At 38.9% G+C, this 20,050-nt stretch overlaps 1 long non-coding RNA gene across 1 annotated transcript in view; it reads left to right on the top strand.

The window, feature by feature from the left end:
• Positions 1–13,832: 13,832 nt before the first annotated feature.
• The window catches only part of LOC140685701 (uncharacterized), a 72,694-nt gene continuing 66,476 nt past the window's right edge, over positions 13,833–20,050 (top strand). The window contains exon 1 of the long non-coding RNA XR_012059046.1: positions 13,833–13,923. This is a non-coding gene — a long non-coding RNA (uncharacterized lncRNA). The remainder of the gene's footprint in view (positions 13,924–20,050) is intronic.

Below are 20,050 nucleotides of genomic sequence, written 5' to 3' on the forward strand. Positions count from 1 at the left end.
TCCCCTCTGTCGACCACAAGTCTGCATTCTATGTCTGTGAGTGTTTTTGTTTTGTATTTAAGTTCATTTGTCTCCTCTTTCTTATTTTTAGATTCCACATATGAGCGATCTCATATGGTATTTTTCTTTTTCTTTCTGGCTTACTTCGCTTAGAATGACATTCTCCAGGGACATCCATGTTGCTGCAAATGGCATTATGTTGTTATTTTTATGGCCGAATAGTATTCCATTGTATAAATATACCACCTCTTCTTTATCCAGTCATCTGCTGATGAACATTTAGGCTGTTTACATGTCTTGGCTATTGCAAATAGTGCTGCTGTGAACATTGGGGTGCAGCTGTCTTTTTGACTTAGGATTCCTTCTGGATATATGCCCAGGAGTGGGATTGCTGGGTCATATGGTAAGTCTATTTTTAGTCTTTTGAGGATTGATTTAGGTTTCACCATATTTTTTGGTAAATACTGTGTCATGCATTCACAGGGGCAAGGTGAAAGATGGTGGGAAATAGCAACTCAGTAGAACCCTTTTGCCCATATTACAATTATTTTATTTATTTTCTTTGCAGATGTTTATTTTGGGATGCTTACAACATGTATGCCTCTTATTTCTTATATGATCTGCTAGGTTCAGTGAAGTAGACATTTAATAAGTTAATTTTACTATTCTCAGTGGTTCAATTGTTAGTGTGAAATTGTATAATTATTCAGCAACCCATTTTGTTCCTCACAGAAGAGTTCATTCTGTCCCTCAATGGTTTTCTCTTCTATTTTATTCTTAATGAAAAATATAATAGTAAGAAACCTAGTTCTTTTTTCAATTTTTAGTACATAAATCAGAAAAGTGGGATTTAGCTGGTTTTCCAGTGGCATTCTTTATGGCTGTGCTTGCAACTGCGAGCTTCTGTAAGATCATTCTATGAAATTGCTCTCTGGTCCCAAACTGTAAGCTCAGCTCTCAGATTCTCACACATTTCTTTGTTGCCAATTATAAGTTAAGATGAGATAAGTAAATTTCCGTGAAATAATTTATGTAATAGACTAGATATGTTCTAATGTACATGAATTTATGTGATAGACTAGATATGTTCCAATGTACATGATATATCCTGCATGAAAAATAAATGCTTATAGTTTGCTGAGCTCTGTCTTAACGCAAAGTGATCATGAAATAAATTCACACCCACCCTCATGATCAAAATTTTATAAAGTATTTGGGAAGAGCAAATTGTGCTGTTTTGGAAACTAAAGTATTACATGCAGTACTATATTCCCACAGTTTGGGTGACCTAGCAGAAGTCACTGAAATCTTTGGATTAGGTATTTTTGGCCTGATTTCCCCACAGGTTATTATGGGCTTGAATGATTTACAGAAGTGAAAATTTTCTTATTTCCTGCAAACTGAATCATATAACCACTCAGAAAATTCTTTTGACATCTATTTTTTTTTCATTCCTTTTGACTTCCTGATGTTTGTGTTATAGGTAACAATCAGCAGTCTAAAAGTAAATCTTACTGTGTTCTTAGGGCAAATTTTCATTAAGTAAAAGAAAAGAAAATGAGAAAATACTTGGCGGCTATAATGTTACAATACAGTGACTAATATAATAAGTAACATTTTGTGGCAGGCTTTGCTCATGCTTGGTTCTCAATGAATGTTGAAGTAAAATAGTTTCTGAAGAAAAAATGTCAATGATTAGTAACTGATAGAACAAAAGCGAAAGTGTATTGGAGGCAAATCAAATGCATCCAAAAACTGGCCCAGAAGCATAGGTAACAGCAGAAAATAAAAGAGTAGTAATGAAAATGTTATGCCCCAAAGATACTCAGGTGAAGAAAATTTGAAGACAAATGTAATAGATGATTATTCAAGGTCTGTTGTTTTTTTGTTGGTTTAGAGGGTGTGTTTTGACGTATAAGGAAGAAGAAGTTTCTTAGAACCACTTTCACTTTTGGCTTTTTAATATGTAAAATGCTTTTTTATATATTGGCAAGCACACTTATATACATATATGCATAAAGATTGATCTTTCCTTCAGAGAACAAGAAAAATACAAAAAATTGCCCTTGCACATCTACGCTGTTAGCATACAAAATAGATACTCCACTAAGTGCTTCTTTCACAAGGCTCCACTGATCTGAATGAACTAGCCAATTGGAGTTTCTCTCCTCTCCTGTCTGGTCCATTGATTTCAGCCTGGATATATGGATCCCAGACTTTGTAGGTGGTTCACAAACAGCTCAGGTTAAATTAACTTGAGGACAGTGTTTGAAAATGCAGAATTACTCTCACTTTTTCATGCCTGTTGTTAAGCATTGTTTCCAGAAGATCAATCTTTTAATTACATTGAACCTCCCTACTGGTGGCTCTCAGTAACAAGAAGTGTATTGTGCACTGATTGGAAAAATAAAGAGAAGGAAAAAAATAATTCTCTTCTAGCATACTGACTTTGCAAAAGTGACATCTCCAGGATATTGAATAGAGTCTGGTCTTTGTCAGTATTATCTAAAGCTGGTCCTACAATTTCCATCAACAATTCACCTTCATAAATTCACATTTGATAGGAAGAACACATAATAGCTATGTGCTCACGTTTATTCTGTGTTTGCTGTGTAATGGGAATCGCTAAATATTACATGCTATCTGGTTGGCTCTGCCACCTTCCCCATTTTGTTGTGTTTTCCTTCTAGTTTTATTCAGATGTAACTGACATATACAGCACTGTGTGAGTGTAAGGTGTCCAGCACAATAACTGACATATCATTCCCTGTTTTAGAAAGGAGGAAACTGAGGCTCAGGGATTATCAGTAGTTTGCCTGTGGCCTTATAACAATAAGTGATGGAACTCTCTTAACTTTAGTTCTATCTTACCCCAAAGGCAACGATATTAACCCTAAGGCTATTTTTATGTAAAATATTTTTCTTTGAATAGCTTAATGGACGGCTGTGTTTTTTACCTTCTGTATTCTGTTACTATTTCTGGTAAGTAGAAAGAGGGAATCATTCTTACCACTCTGTAGATGCAAGCGCAGAACAGTTGGATGGCTTTTCTAATACATAAGAGAGGAATGGAATTAAATGTATGTGTCTCCTCAATGCGAATGTCTTTTGGTTAAAGAGATAGTATATTAAAGACACGGCACATTCTTTGCAAATCTATCCAATGTAGGGTGGAGTCCAGTTGCCCTCTCCTTAGATCTGGGTGACTTTCTTGACCACCAGAATGCAGCAGAAGTAGTGTTCTCATATTTCTGAGGCTTAATAGGGAGCTCTGCAGCTTCTGCCCAGCCTTAGTCCAGTCAACCTGAGGGAAACCAGCTGCTTAGGAAGTAGGAAGTTGCTCTGAGGCCATCATTCTTGTAAGGAAACCAAAGGTAGCCATATGGAGAGACAGGTAGGGGGAAGAAACCTGGCCAGATGCAGCTGTTGTAGCCATCTCCTCCCAGGTAGCAGGCAAGTGAATGAAGAGTGTGTTGAGAGCCTCTAGCCCCAGCAGCTTCAATGTGGAGAACTGAGGAACCCAGCCAGTAGTCAGGGTCCCAGCCCTAGAGATACATTACCGCAGGAGAGCGATCCCAGACAGACCCAGGCACTAGAACCACTCAGTTTAGGCCCTAGTCGGCACCAGGGGAGTGCACGGCCCACCAGTGGCTCCAAGGAAGACAAGGGTGGAATGGTGTCCTGTTATCTCTCAAGTTTAGTTTACTCCATAGTTGAGATGTTTTATTACTGTCTTTAAAGGTTTAGCTCTTGAGATTTAATAATAGCCACCAATTTCCAGTGAGGCATTATTGTGAGACATTCAGGGCTATGTCCCCAAGCAAATTTGAAAATTAATTATAGGTTTTCAGTTTCCTGTGAGGTTCAGTAAGGGACACTGATTCCTAGGAAATTTCAACTTCTTACCAGACTCTCCTTTTGTGATTTGGACTTGTCTGAATGTGGGGACCTTAAAAAAAATAGTAAGAATCAAGCAAGCTGATGGACTTAGGTATATTTTAAGAAGAGACATATGAATGCATGACTGTGAATGAGGTTCTGATGATGGGGAGGGGGATGCATATTGCACATTGCCATGTCACCCAGGAGGTTTTAATACTTACAAGTACAAGTAGTGTGGTTTGACTTGCATATTCTCTGCAAAACCCTGACCCCACACACCCTTTGACTCATGTTGCTATTTTTCAGGAGTTACTTTGGCTATTTAGATGTTATGGTGGGGAGGGGTGCACTTCGATCCAAGAGGGTCTGGGAGGTAATCCCCTCCCAAATGAAACAGGTGAACAGATACTCTAGGCAGACTTGACTTCATCCTTCTCTAAGTATGTGTCATCCACTCATAGACATACGAGATCACCCACAGGGTGATATCCAGTCTCAGAAGCTACAGAATATGTTTATCTCTTGTCCATTAAATTCCTAACCTTTGAAATGTCTAGGACCTATATTTTTGTCAGATTGGAGAAAGGGCTACAGAGTAGCTTCACGTTATACAAAAGGAAAGAAGAAAGATATGATACCTTTTCACCTTTGTTATCTCTTTATGCTGATTCTAGTCCCCCTCAAATGTAAGCTGGGGTGAAATAGTGAGTTATAAAAAGTAATGTCAGTGGAGGCAGAAAAACAGACAATGCCGAGCTTTTAAGGATATTCCTTTGGAGACTCTGACCTGTATGGAATCAAATTCTAGCTTCTCTCTCTCTGAGGAGTTTGGGTAGCAGCTTTTGGAGTACTTCTGTTACCTGATATTACTATCCTCCCCAGATGCCTGCTAGCCATTTATTGAAAATCTACCTGGCTTTAGCTGAAATGAGAGCACTACTTGTAGGATTTTGAAATACTGAATCAATATTAGGCCTCTGAAAAATTGCTGACAAGTACCACAGACAAATGTACCGAAGAACATTTGAGATTAGCTAACTTCTCAAAGTTGCATTATGGATCTCATGTCAATTCACCCTAGTGTTTCTAAGGATTCACACATGTGTCAAGCATTGGGAGTGGGAAATACTTAGTCAAGTGATGGAAGGAAAGATGCTTTCTTGCTAAAAACTAGTTTCATATTGTGATCATTTCAGTCAAGAGTTTAAACTGAATTGGCCTGTTGTAAAACACCACACAGCTAAAGGAACATTTTCATTCTCTAGCCCACAGGTCAGGAACAATGTTGAAGAATACTCAGGCTAAACAAGACCTTAAGGAATCTTCAAGTCAACTGGCTCTTTATCTTTGTTTCTGTCAAAGAGTGTCTATAAGCATCAGCTGGTTCAAAATACAAGTCACTCATATTGTTCCTTTAAGACATTTTCTCAAATTCTGATTTAAGTATACAGTCAAGAGCTCAGAAATAAACATATCTGATAGAGCCAGAATTACTGATGGAGGCAGATATCCATATTTTGAAGGTTTTTAAAAAAAATTTTTGAATGGGTGGTAGAAAATATTTATAGGTAGAATAAATAATTGGCCATTGGGGTCTGATTTGAAAACAACTTGATTATCTCCAGGTAGTACTATAATTAAGTTCTCTGACTAGTTAAAAGCTGGTTTGTTTCTCTTGTCCTGAGATTAGTGACCAAAATCTCTGAACAGATTTTGTAAGATCTCAGCTTTGTCAGATCTGAACATGTCCATATCTCCAGTCTCCATTTGCAAGACTCTCCCCTTCTTTCTCTGTACCTGCATCCCTGAACTTTCTTTTAGTCCTTATAATGGTCCATTCACTATCTTGAAATAGCCAATTTCATATTGTTCCAGCTTTGGTCAAGTTAAATTTGTCATATTAAGTTTCAGTGTTCTCATATAATATTGTATTGATTCTTTGTCTCTGTTCTGTCACCCTCCCTCTGTCATTTATACTAGAATACAGGAGCAAGATCTATGCTGTGTTACAGAAATATAGATCATCATAATCTAAATTAAATGACATAAACATTGTTATGTGGAAAACTCAGTTTTTAGGGCAGCCCCTAAAAAGATGTTAACACTGTATTCCATGGCGACTCTGGCCGCTCTCCGAGGGATCTATCCAAAACTATAAAGACTGAACCCTGGAAATTGTGGCAGTATTTTGTTTTCTACAGTTTAACCCAAAAAATCAGTTATTTCAAGTTACATACAGTATTTTCTTCATGTCAAGGTGACCCACTAGGACAAATCCTGCACAGTATAGATATGGTAATTCCTGGTATTTAGTCTGTCCTTAATCAGCTAGCTGGCTGCTAAGTAGTATGTATCACTGTGTGATATACATACTGTTTTTGATGTGGGAACCTCTAGTGTTCTGGAAGATAATTTTAAGTCATACAGCAAAGAACATTTACAATTTGAATGGTTAGACACTTCTGAGAAATTACTGGAATTTTGTTGATGGGAGTGGTATAAAATTTACTTTATGAATAAATTTAAGTTAAAAAGTGAGTTGATTTAAAGCAAAAAGCAACTAGCATAGCAAGTGGCAGTGGATATGGTAAAAATGGGAGTGTGCATAACTAAATTATTAATCTTACTATTTTTGTCCTAATCCCGAGTACATAGGACTACACCGTTAGGGGTCATTATCAGTCTTTGCTCAACCAGCTTGAATTTCCATTGTCAGTCCAAAGCTGAGTTCTTCTTTTAACTTTCTTGGTAACTAGACATCTAAAATTAAGTTTTGTTGGACATCATGTTTACTCTTGAATCCAGATTGACATTTTTATCTTTGAATGTGGTTGGATTTTTCCCCTTCTTCCAAGTGAGAAATCAGGCAAGAAGTGATGAATTAGTCAACCTCTGACTGGGAACAGAAGGGTCTCTTACATAAAATCTGTGTACATTGAGCAAAGGAATATGTGTGTGTTTGTGTTTTGAGGAAGATATTGGTGATAACAATAACTAATACTTATTGAGATTCTGGTGTAAAAAGTGGCACAGTAAGGAGGTGGGACAGAGGATGGATAGGGAATAGGTAGGCACTGGCTGGAGGGATGTACTAGAAGCTAAAAGCAGGTAGGTGTCTGGGCTTATGTTTGAGACCAGGTTTCTGTGCTCAAGGCAATTTTTGTATGTCACAGAGCATCTTAGTATAGGGGCTGTGTTTACTTAAAATGAGGAGTTAGGTTAAGAAAAGCCTGAAATCTAAGTGTATGACAGTCCTATGGACTCTGCCCACAGAACATCCATGCCCTAAACCCTCTTTATCCTGGTGAATGGCTCCTGAAGTCTGCTATCCTGAGCTGCCCTTTTTATAGACTCCTCCATCTGGACTTATAATCCACGTCTTTCAGTCTCAATGTCGTCAGAGACTTTTTACACATTCCTTCAACTCATTCCGTATCATCCTTCTACTTCCATCAGTGGCCATTGTTTTTAAGAAGATGCCAAACTTCATATTAGCTATAGTAAGACTGCATAGCATTGGCTAAAGGTTAGACACAGAGATCAATACAACAGGCTAGATAACCCACAAGTAGATTCATACAAATATACAGAGGTGGTTTCTGACCAAAACGCACGTTCAATTCAGTGGAGGAAATACACCATTTTCAGGAAATGCTATTGGAGTAATTAGACATCTATAATCAAAAAAATGAACTTTGTCCTTATACAAAATTAGTAAAAAATAACTTATACAAAAATACAAAGTTATACAAAAATTAAGTCAAAATAGATCATGCACATAAATGTAAAATATAAAACTATACAATTATCAGAAAAAACAGAAGAGAAAAATCTTTGTGATCTAGCAGTAGGCATAAAGTTCTTAGAGTTCACACCACAAACAGGTTCCATTAAAGGAAAAACATGATAAATTACATTTCATTGAAATTTAAAAGTTTTGCTTTGTGTAAAACCTTGTTAGAATGACAGATAAGCTACAGAGTGAGAAGATGTACTCGATGTACTCACAAACCTCATATCCAACAAAGGACTAGTACCTAGAATATATAATGAAATCTTAAAACTTAACGGTAGATGAATAGTCTAATTGGAAAATGGGCAAAACCAATAAAGAGATATTTCACAGAAGAGAAAATTCAGATAGTAAATAAACACACAAGTAGATGTTCAACATTATTAGACATTTGGAAAATACAAATTAAAACTACAGTATCACTATATACCTATCAAAATCACTAAAAGAAGAAATAATGACAGCACCAAATGCTGGTGAGGATGCAGAGAAACTGTATCATTCACACATTGTGGTAGGAATGCAGCCATTCTGGAAAAGGCTGGCATTTTCCTTGAAACTAGACAAGCACCTAGGATATTACACAGCAGTTGCCTTCCTGGACATTTATTCCAGAAATATAAAAGCTTAGGTTGACACAAAAACCTGTACATAAATTTTTATGGCTGTTTAATTAACAATAGCCAATACCTTGAAACAACCCAGAAGTCCTTCAGTAGGAGAATAATTAAAACAATCGTGGCACATTCATTCTATGAAATACTACTTGACAACCAAAGGGGCATGCTATAGGTATATCTAGTCACCTAGATGAACCTCAGAGAATTACACAGAATGAAAAATAATCCCCCAAAATCACATAATGTATGATTCAATTTACATAATATTCTTGAAATGAAAAATTATAGAAATGGAGAACAGATTAGGGACATGGAAGGAGAAGGGAGGTAGATGTAACTATAAAAGGTTAACACAAGGAAGTCTTATGGTGATGGAAATGTACTGTCAATATCCTGGTTGTAATATTGTACTCTGGGATTTATCATTGGGAGGTATTACCAGTGGGGGCTGTTACCATTGGGAGAAACTGAGTAAAGGGTACATAGGATCTCTTTGTATTATTTTTTAAAATTACAGAAGACTTTATAATGATCTCAAAATGAAAAAAAAATTTTAAGCCCTCTGGATTCAGTGTAGAATATGGTTTTAGGAAAGCAAGACTGTGGAAAGGTGAGGTGATGAACTAATGGAAGGAAGGAACAGATGTGATGTGAGTTAAATCATTGGCAATGGTATTTGTGAGGACTGGACCAGTTTGAAATATGTGGAGGTGGTAGAAGTCAGTAGCACTTACTGAATATTTGGATGTGGGAGTAAAGGAAAAGAAGGTGGATGAAGTCCGAATTTGGGGTTTGGGTAACTGTATTGTGTTGATGATACTCACTGAAATAGTTCATTTCTGAATAGAAGCAGGTTCAGGGGAAAGGGATGAGGAGAAGAAGCCAAGCAAAACAGGAACTTAGGCAGGGAGAGTATGGAGAAAATGGTGCTACAGAGTCTCAACTGTTTCAGGAAGGAGGGTGGTACATTACGTTTATCACAGTCTCTCTGAAACTGGTGCTAGTATCACTCAGCTTTGTTTTCATTCCAAGCTGTATTATCTAAACAGTCGATGTTTGCAATGGGTGTGAAAACTTTATGCATCTTGTTATTTCAAAGATCTAATTTTATTTGACAGGCACTAATGAGAGCTGTGAATTATAGTTCACTGAAAGAATCAGGTTTTGATGTGAATAATCAACCTCATTTTACCTATTTTGCTAATATGCATTTTATATATTGTGCTTTCATTAGCCACACATAGTATTAATTTGGCCATTTAGAAAAATATATATATAAATATGTTTCATTTCCGGCACACCATGAGCAGTCATACTGTACCCACACCTCCCCCCGCGCCCCCCCGCCCCAGTTCATCTTATAAGTGTGTCTCTGTTGCTCTAGGGGAGAAGGAGGTCCACTTTGCATCATCAGATCTTGGCTAACTGCCTCAAACCCATGCTACAGAATACCTAGTGCCCCAGTATTGCAGCTCATTTCCTCAGTGTGCAGTGAGAGAAGAAATAAGCATCTGGAAACAGCAGCTCTCTCCAAAAGGCATAATTTTCCATTAATTTCAGATGGGAGCTTACTGGCTCTCGACTAAAAGTACACTGCTGAGTTCTTTAAACCTAAAGAGAAATAAGGAGGGTAAGACTTTAAATTTGGGGAGTTGGTAGAGATTATTTGGATAACTACTTATTCTTGGATCAAAGTCATACATACTCTGACCTAAATTTAAAATATATATGTGAAATCACATAATTTGTAATGGAGAGTGCTAAACATGGCTGCTTGTATTTCATATTGTATTTTCTCCCTCTGCTGGCCAAGTGCTACATCAACATTGAAATAAACAAAAAAAGGTTTTTCTCTACACAGTATAATTACATGCATGCTAAAACTGGACATATATATTGAGAGAAAGTGTCATAAAATATCTTACATTTTTCTCAACTTCAGTGCTCCCAAGCATTCCCTACACTCTCCCCTAAAAAAGAAACAAAACCAAACCACTCTGCCCTCAGGAAAGATTTATATTAGTAATGTCTACTTTGGTGTAATTTGAAGCCAATAGGCCCCCTGGAAGGGTCAATTCAATTTCACATTTATTGGGTCTGCATGTGGCAGGTACCCCGCTAGTTGCCGGGCACATAAAAATGAATAAAGTATTGTCTTTCTCCATCCCTCAGGAACTTAAAAGTCTAGCAGGGAAAGGAGATCCATAAACAGTTAAAATTCAACATAAATGCTGCAAGACAGACTTTAGTATAGAGTCAGGAAATTATGGATGAAGAAGGGATTTGTTAGCCCTGGGGGTTATGGAAAGCTCCAGGGAAAACTAAAACCAGCTCTGAAGCTTTTTTTTTTGCCACATGCAGTCCTTCAGGATAAGGACATAGCGGGGGCGAAGGTATGGGGAAGGGTGAAATCTTCATTTTGGAGGAATGACGACTAGATGTGTGACATAGAGCTAGGCTTTGTGGATCAAATGGTTAGAGGAGAGACCAGAAAATTAGGTTTGGATCAGAAATTTAAGACCCAAGATAGTCTGAGTTGAGACCCTGCCTTATGTAGCAAATAAGAGACCACGTTTATTTTTAAGCAAGTGCTTACCATGATTATCTTAATATATTTGCATTTGAGGCTTGATTTTGTTTATTATGAAGGAATTTACAGCATCATTAAGAAGGAGGGGCGGAGTTATGAGACTGTTTCTTGGGCCACTACCAATCATAACGTGGAGGAAGCTGGGACCTGGTAGCTTTTAAGGCTGAGATTCAGGTCTTGGCTGCTTCCCTCTCCATTTATTTACATTCTGTCTTTGGTGACTTGAAAGAAATTCATGTCAGTTTGACAGCAGGAGTGAGGGAGATGGAAGGCATACTATCTCACAGTAATTCCATAAACATCTAATGTACAAGGAAATATTTTTTAAGAAATGAAAGTATGTTATTTCTAATTTTCTGAAGGACAGTTTCAGATGGGTTGATGCATAAGTAACATGATTTGCTTTGGACTGCAAGATCTCATTTTGCTTCAGAAGTTGCACTTTTTATTCTGTTGTATTAAAAAATAAATCTGCAACATGCAGACGGAAATGGAAGCAAAGCATCTAAGCTGCTGCTAAATTAATATTCTATCTCTGAACATTGACTCAGTGTCACTGAGGGTCCTGGGGAGGTTGATTTTTTTTTTTCTCTTTTTTCCCCTCTAGCAAGACCATGTCACATTTCCAAAAAGCAGAGAGATTATTTTATTAGCTCTGCTCTGCTTTCCTCTCCCTTCTTTTTCTATCTCTCCCGCCATCTCTCCCTCCTTTCTTTTCTTCCTCCCTCCCTCTGTCCCACAGCTAATTAGCTTTGCTTCTATGGTTAAAACACTATTATTCAGAGAAAGAAAACACCTCTGAAGAAACATCTCCTAAATATGCCTTCAGAAAATATACAAGTTGATGCACTGGAGGAAAAGGTTTGTCTCTTTTTCCAGAACCAGTTTTGGGCTCAAGAAAGTCATGAGACTTTCCTTAATCTCAGTGATCTCACCCATGAAGTGAAGGGTTTGTGTTAGATGAGCACTGAAATCTCCTCCAGTTCTAAAAATCTGTATGTTTAACATCTAAGAAGAACGGCCGAGCTTGGCCCTAAGAAATGACTCCACTCTGTGTCCCCAGGACCCAGACTGGAAAAGACGTGCTACAGGTCTTCATCAGGCAGTGGTGTGACTTTTGTTGGCCCATCTTAGACTTGCCCAGAGCCCCAGCAGAAGTACCAACACAGACCAGGAAAATTTAAGTCCAAATACTCAAAAGTTATAAAGCAAGTCTGCTAAATAAAACAGGTCTTACACTGCTATCTTAACACAAAAACGGCTTCATAATGACAGGATTTTTAAAAGGCAGTGAAGTTATGCTTACCTGAATGCCTGTGATTTGGCATTAAAATATTAAAAGTGATGAGTTTAATTACTATTGGAACGTCTCTGGTGTTTTGTTTTGGAATGGCAATGTTTGGATGAGTAAAAAAATACATCAATTAGTATCTCTTTATTTTAGTGAACTTATCTTGCTTCAATTTCAGCAAAGTGATTGATTTTATTGTTAAAATCAGAATTTTCACATAATTAGTATTTTGGTAACACTAGGAACAGGAATAAAAAAGATGTATTCAACAAGTGTAAAGTTTAGATATGTTTACAGCAATGGTGCAAAGTAAAACAAAAATAAAAGATGAAAACAGTAAAGTAGTTTCATGTTTTTGAGTTATGTTTCTTCTGTGATACCAGATTTTTATTAAAATTGCAGTGCATTATACAAATTATATTTGATTCATATAAGCAGTTTTAATCAAATTATATTAATAAGAACTGGGTTTCTGTTTCACTTTTTGAAGTAGTAATTCCCCGTTTTTAACTTTTAAGTACAAATAACAGAATTTTCAAGTCTAGTGTTCAATGCTCATGTAATTGACAATAGAAGGAATCAATATTAGGCTTGTGCTTGTTACTTCTAACCAGCATACAAAGAAATGTGAGAATAATATGGTTTATTTCAAATTAAAAATGGTTCTCAGCCTCCTTTGTAACTGTTAGGAATAGCAGTGCAGTACATGAGTATTCAGAACCACCAGTTGGAAAGCCTGTAAGAAAAAGGATGCTTGGCAATGCTTAAAACTACTACTTTGTTAATCAAAAAGTCTATTACATTAGTGAAATCTGAGAGGATATATTTAACAGGTTAATTCATTTGATATTTCCCCCTTAACTTAAGCACTTCTACACTCAGACATAGGCAGCAGCACAACCCATAAACCTTTATGGCATTTGGATGAGTTTCCTTTTTTTTTTCCCTGAATAGTGTTAGTTTTAAGAATTAATGTTTGGAATTATGGACTGTGCTCTGCCAGATTTCAGTGCCAGATTCTAAATGATATATGGCTCCATGTATCTTTAATATATTTTTGTGAACATGTATTTACAACATGTGGGTCCTCTAAAGCTTACGGCCCAAGTCAGCCGAGCCTCTAGCCAGATCCAAGAGTTGGGGCTGCTAGCACGGTGTTGCAAGTGACTAGATTCTTGTCCCACGGGAGAAAGGATTCAGAGATGGGACAGGGAGGTTAAGAAAGTAACATGAGGGTTTATTAAGGGATCAGTAGTGTAATAGAAAAGAACAAATCTGACTCCAAATTAGATCTGTTCCTTTGGCTTTAATCCTGTGCCCTGTTTTCTAGGCTTAGTCTTGGCTAGTTCTGCACTCAAGTTAAGATAACAAGGTGCAGAATTGAGAATAACATTTGGTTTTTTTAGAGGTTTTTCTGGAGCACCATGAGCTGGCCCTCGTGGACAGCTGCAAGAACAGAGTTCCTACACCAAGGAGTTTGCAGCAGTCAGCCACACCCCCTCCCATGTTTTTTGGTTTTTGGGGTTTTTTTTTTTTATAAAGGAGCCTGTATTCTGACAGGCAGAGGGTGGTTCTCCAAGACCTTACTCATCTGCCACCCTCTTGGTCTGCTGGCTTTCCAAATAAAGTCGCTCTTCCTTGCCCCAACAGCTGGTCTCCCGATTTACTGGCTTGTCGTGCGGCGAGCAGAACGAGTTCGGACTCAGTAACAACAGTACATTCTCAAGGGGAGAGCGAGCAGGCTCAGGTGAGCAGCTACCCTCAGTTTCTTTGGCAAGTTGGTTACATAGAGTGTAAAAATGAATGTGTGGAATATTCATTTCGGAGGGAAGGGCTCAGGGTCGTATTCCCTGATTTTCATCCCTGCTCCACCTTCCTGAAGGAAGGAGGGATTATTGTCCTTATTTAGTCTGGATGGGAAGTGTAATGGTGTTGGTGCATGATGGGTACTTCTAATCTGCAAGGCTAATGTTATTGTAATGAGGCCATAATAAGCAAAAAGCTACATTTGGACACTAGAGATTTCTGTGTTTTCCCACCTGTCTCTGTTGGCTCCCAGGCCACTGGTAACCCCCAAATGTGTGACTGCTTAGAGCCTACAGGTTCCTCCTTCTCTTTCTCTGCCCAGGAACCCCAGTTGTCTGCATGATGGGTGGTTTCCTGCATTTGGCCAGTGCCCCTCCTTTTAGCCCAATTCTTGCCATTTGACCTGTGTCTCCCTCTCTCTGCTCATGTCTAGCCCCCTGCCTGCTGTAACGGGTACAGAGGAATCTTCTTTAGTACTTGTTTCTGTTCCACATCAGTCTCAGTAACATGTGCCTCAGCCCTCTGGCATTTATTTTTTGAGTACATGAGACTTTGAAATCACGTCATGAGTTGTTTTTTTCTGGCGTGGTCCTCTCTCCTGTCCTTAGTTGTGTGGAAAAAACAAATCGGGACAAAGAGGGAGATTCATCGTGTGAAGTACATAATGCCATAGGGTAAGGGGTTTTTATTAACATGGTATTACCATTTCTAGTTCTATCTTATAATTTGTTAAATAGCAAGTTTTAAAATGAAGGCTTTTATGAGTTAGAATGATTTTTGAAGAAATGTGTTACTTGACAATGGGCCATTTTATAAATGAGTCTTTCCTGAGACTGAAAACAGAAGACATATGACAAGGTGCATCTTTGGAATTTGGAAATTAAATGATAGAATGCCATTAAAAAATAATTTAAAGTTTAGAGAAATCTAACATTGAGAAGATGTAATATTCAGAGTAATTAATATTCTTGATCTGACAGGTCAGTCAGAGTAGAACGCCCCCAAATTAAGTAGGGAACTGTATTTTGGATGAAGAGTGACAGCCTGATACCTAGCATGTTGGCAGCTGGTGGGAGGACAGAGGGGTCCAGGAGGAGTGCTTGGTAGCACACCTCAGAGCCTTTGAGCCTGGCTAAGCGGGGCCTTGCTCACTCTGCCTAACAGCTGCCCTCATTAATCCAAGGCCAGCGGCACATCCCTCCTCTTGCAGCCCAGGCTGGGTCTGACAGTTGGATCCAGATTCACTCTACTTTACTGATAGCCAGCTCTCTGGAGCATGTTGGCCTAACACATACTGAGCCCTTCTTAGATTTCTGAGACAAAGAAGTAACCTTGGCTATACAGTGGTACCAGAGATGTGACTTTGAGAACCAAGTCAATCCTGAGTTACTGATTCATTGAGTGTTCTGTGATTTTTGAATTAATAGCACCACCTAAGGAAAAATTAACATTAAGTTAACCATTATCAAACGTGTTCCTGTCTTGCAGAAATATTACTGTTAACAATGATTGTCATCTTCTCCTAGGCACAGGAAATCAGGAACATACATGCATAAGTCCCCAAAGAAAGATTTAAAACTCTTCGCTAACAAACCAGTTAATGGATGCATAACTCACAAACGGGAAAGAAAGGAAGGCTTTTACACCCCGTCTCCATAGTGTCACTTAAAAAAAAAATCACTGTTCTTTTCTACCTTTGTGTATTTCTTGTTATTTGAGGTTAAGAAGTCACCCAGCTAAGAATCAAATCAATACCTGCCTTATAAGACAACTTAACCTTGAGTACTGCTAATGCTTCTACAAGCTTCCTTTAAGCTAGTTAAAACTGGCAGGTAGTCAGGAAAATTAGTACAAGCTCCCTCTCAATGAGACAGGAAGAAAGTAAACAAACGTAAAGAAATCAGATGAATGTTGTCACACTAATGCTTGGAGATCTACAGTTAAAGCGATTTAAAGCTTTTTACTTGCTGATCGCAAGTTACCTTTCCATGTGAGTTTCATCTTACAGCATGCGTCCAAGGCCCTCTGTAAAGCAGCATACTAGGTCACCCAGTTGTGTGAAGCTTTAAATATACAATGTTCTTGCTGTTCCCTGTGCCCTGAAGGTCTCCCAGCCCTCCCCCTTCCTGCCTGGTGAGAACCGTTTGAATCTTAGCTAATACTCCCTTGAATCAGCTGCTTTGTGGACTTCGCCTTTGTTCTCTCCTGTTTCCTCCCTTGTTCTTTAATCAGATCTGAGTAGCATTTACCTCTTTACAATTAGGGTTATTGTATTTCTCACATCTAAGATGCCATTGATGAGAATGTGTCCCACTACTTTATAAACAAAGAAAAAGAAAAGGCTCACATTAAACTGTGGGGCCATCAGTTTTATGAAGCATCTCACCTTCAGAAGTGGTAGAGTACAAATAAAAGATGTGTTTTAGAATGAGTGAAATGTGGTAGTTGGTGCGGGACTGCCTTCCTCGCTAAGGTGCTGAATTATGAGCTCCATGACAACAGGGGCACGTGACTCAGTATTGTGCTTCTAATGTCAAGGGAACTGTTCGATACATAACAGATTCTTCAGTAAATTCTTGTTAAGTGTGCCCCCAAAATTTAGATGCAAAATGAAACTGCATCATTAACAACACTTAGCCTAGACTCTGTTCTATGATCACAACTTGATACCGTGCAGGCTACAAGTAAGTGATAGAGAATCATAAGAGCTACATGTTCTTGCAAAACTTCATGACTTTCATCCAGAGCTAGTTGTATTTGCAGGATGACTAGGTATTTATATATGTACTTTAACTTTAATAGGCACGGAAAGGCCCTGCTCCTAAATCAGCCATTTGTTGCATGAAAGTACCACCTGTAGGCACTCCTTTCCTTGTAACAAATGTACAGCTTCCTGAGGGGACAGCTAATTAAGCTTTATCAGGCAGCGTCATTTTGTGATTTAGTTCACTAGGTCCCTCTTCAACAGCAACAAACAATGACCAATTTAAAAATAGTTCTGATAAAATAGTCTTTCGAGTTTATTTTTTGCATTGACCAAGAAAGGCAGATTTGGAAAGGAGGTTTTAGACCTAAGGACTACAGGAGGACACGGGGGTCTGCCGCCCGAGGGGCAGAAGTAGGGGTCCAGGAACGAAAGATGTCCATCGCTTGGTGAAAAGCTGTGCTCGGCTGGAATGCTGCCTTTCTGGGAAATGATACTGTGGCTTCTATTCTGTTCCATAGGCATTTCTTTATTTCTGCTAATTGCTTCTGTTCTACGTTCCGGCCGTTTACACTTCTTTATCTTATTTCAATTTGCGTTGCTCTGTGATCATTTAGACCTTTTCTTTTCCATGCCTCTCCCCCCTGTATCACCATTCCTCAAGCTTCTGTGTGATTTCTTTTCCTTCATATGACTTTTCTAGATGAAGAGCTTTATTTGCAAATGAAGTACATGTCGATCCCAGAATGCACGTATTCCTGGAATGTTTCGGCTTTTTCTCAGCCTGAGCCCTGGTACTGTTTTCCCCTGGGTCACCTTGAGCTCCGCTGGCTCTAGTTTAAGTGATGCAGAGCACAACCTCTCCAGTCAGATTAGGTCCCCTACAAAATGTGTATTTTTTCCCGTGTTATTCCACACATCTGTAGTGTAATTTTTTTCTGTTAGTCTTTAAAGATATGACTGAGTGATTAGACCAAATATGTCCTTCCGTGTCACATAATTGGCTTGAAATACTGTTTCTGCACCTGTGTGTTTTGTTTCTCCTCTCCATATTTAAAGCACTTAAATAAAAAATTCTGTGTTGTTTACCTCTGGCAGACCCTGTATACCAGCCCAAGCCTCTCTACTTAGGGAAAAGAGACCTGGCTGATGCCTCACATGTGGCCAGGGGACCACACCGGTCAGCATCACAAATTATAATGCCTTGCATTGAATGACCCTTTGAACTTTTCCTAAATGCTTTTACTTACGTGTTTCACTTTCACCTCTTTCTGACTTAGTTGAAGCTTACGACATTCCTAGTGCCTTTTTAGTCATTTATTTTTGTCTTTTCTAGCAGTCATTTCATTTCCGAATAGCATTCATATAGTTTTTATCACTATAATTCTGCATAATCAAACCAGCAATTTTGAGAAAATTTTTTTTAAAATTCTGAACTAGATTTCTTTCAAAACATACCCCATTACTCCACCTCTAAAACTTCTATTTAATCTTTGGAAGCTGAATTACTGCCAACGTGTCTTTCAGAGTTATCCACAGTAATTTTATAATCATAGTTCTCCCAATGTGTTCACTAGGTAAACACTCTGACTTCTCTCCTTTGATTCTTCTGACAAGGCACCACCAGCCTTTGGATAATTATTAAGTTTCTTTCTCTGCTGTCTTCCCCTCAGAGACTGCTTCTGTTCACCGCTCCTCACCCTCAAGTCTGACAGTTCTCTCCTACGATTTTTGGGAATCAGCAGCTCTCAATCCAGTAATATCGGGAAGCCTTTCAAACGTTCCTTCATTTCTTTCTTTATCAGTTCCCTTCATTTTCTCCCTTACTCAGAGATTAATAATTCCTTCTCTGTGGTAGGTAGAGTTTAGCACGCACCCCCAAGACACCCACCTGTGCGATCTTCTCCTCCTCAGTGTGGTAGACCTGTGACCATGCTAGGATAGCATTCAGTGCTATGGTTAGGTGATAGGGCAAAAGGGATTTTGTAGGTGTAATTAGGATCTAATCAAAAGGGGATCAGCTGGGTGTGTTACCCCAAAAGGGGAAGGCCTTGGTTCTTGTCTTGCCTGAAAGAGAAAGATCAGATGGGAGACCAAAGTGTTGTGTACTTAAAGATTTTATTAGGAAAGTGAATATGCACCTCCAAGAGTGGAAGCCGGGCTGATCCAAGAGAGGATGGCAGCCCTGGTCTGTCTCTGTCCCTTCTGTCTGGCACCCTCGCTTAGAGGCAGTCTCTTGGTTGACTGACAGCTCTTGGCCCTGGAGTGCTTAGTCATGCCCATCCCCTTTTGCTCATGTCCTTACCCATGATGCACACAGCGAAACCCAATGAGGGGGCCTAAACTGCAATGCTATGAGCACTGGGTCATGTCTGGTTAGGTCCTTGTTGCTACTGCATAGTCTCGGCCGTCTGGTCCCAACCAGTTTCTTGCTGGCCTTCCTTTAGAGGAAGTAAAAGCCCTTATGCTTAAAGCAGGCATATCGCCATCTTCTGGTCCGTCCTCCCTCTCTTCCACCTTATCTGCCCCCACTTACCTAACTAACAGGTACAGCTGACCCAATCAGGTAAGCCCTTAAAAGAAATAGAGTGCCGGCAGTCTCCTGCTGACCTTAAAGACACAAACTGCCATGCCGTGGAGAGAGCCACAGGGCAGGAAACTCTGGGAAGCCTCTAGAAGATGAAAGTGACCCCCAGCTGACAGCCAACAAAAAAGATCAAATCTCAGTTCTACAGGTGCAAGGAACTGAGTTTTCTTAACAACCACTTGAACTAAGGAAAGGGCTCTGAGCTCCAGATGCGAACCCAGTTTGGCTCACACCCTGACTTCAGCCGTGTGAGACCCTGGGCACAAACCGAGCTATGTCATGACGGGACAGGCTAAATTAGTGCTCACTAGTTATACAACAATAGAAATTAAAAAAAAAAACCAAAAAACCCCAAAGTATGTTCTTTCACTCTTCTTTTGCTGATCATCTCTTCTTGCAACAATAATTCCCACTTGTCTACCTACAATTTCTTAGGGCCAAAATGCCTCAAATCCTACCAATAAGTGACCTCTCCCTTGGGTTTGTTTACATTTCTCCACTCTGAGCCTTACTCTATGACTTGACTTAGTCTGTTCCTTTTCCCCTCCAGGAATGTTTTTGTTTGCTTGTTTGTTTTTTGCAATTTCCATAGTAACAGACAATCTGTATTTATTTGCTTCCTCATAAGTAACACTCCTTTGGCCCGCTGCTTATTAGTAATCAGACTTGAATTCAACAGCATGGCTGCTGTAATGACATAATTTCTGATGCTCCCCCGAAATGGTCATTAATTTATTTACTGACTTTTTCATTCAACGGTTAGAATGTCAACCTAAG

The sequence above is a fragment of the Vicugna pacos genome, chromosome 15 (genome assembly GCF_048564905.1).
Source record: "Vicugna pacos chromosome 15, VicPac4, whole genome shotgun sequence".
Taxonomy (NCBI): Eukaryota; Metazoa; Chordata; class Mammalia; order Artiodactyla; family Camelidae; genus Vicugna; species Vicugna pacos.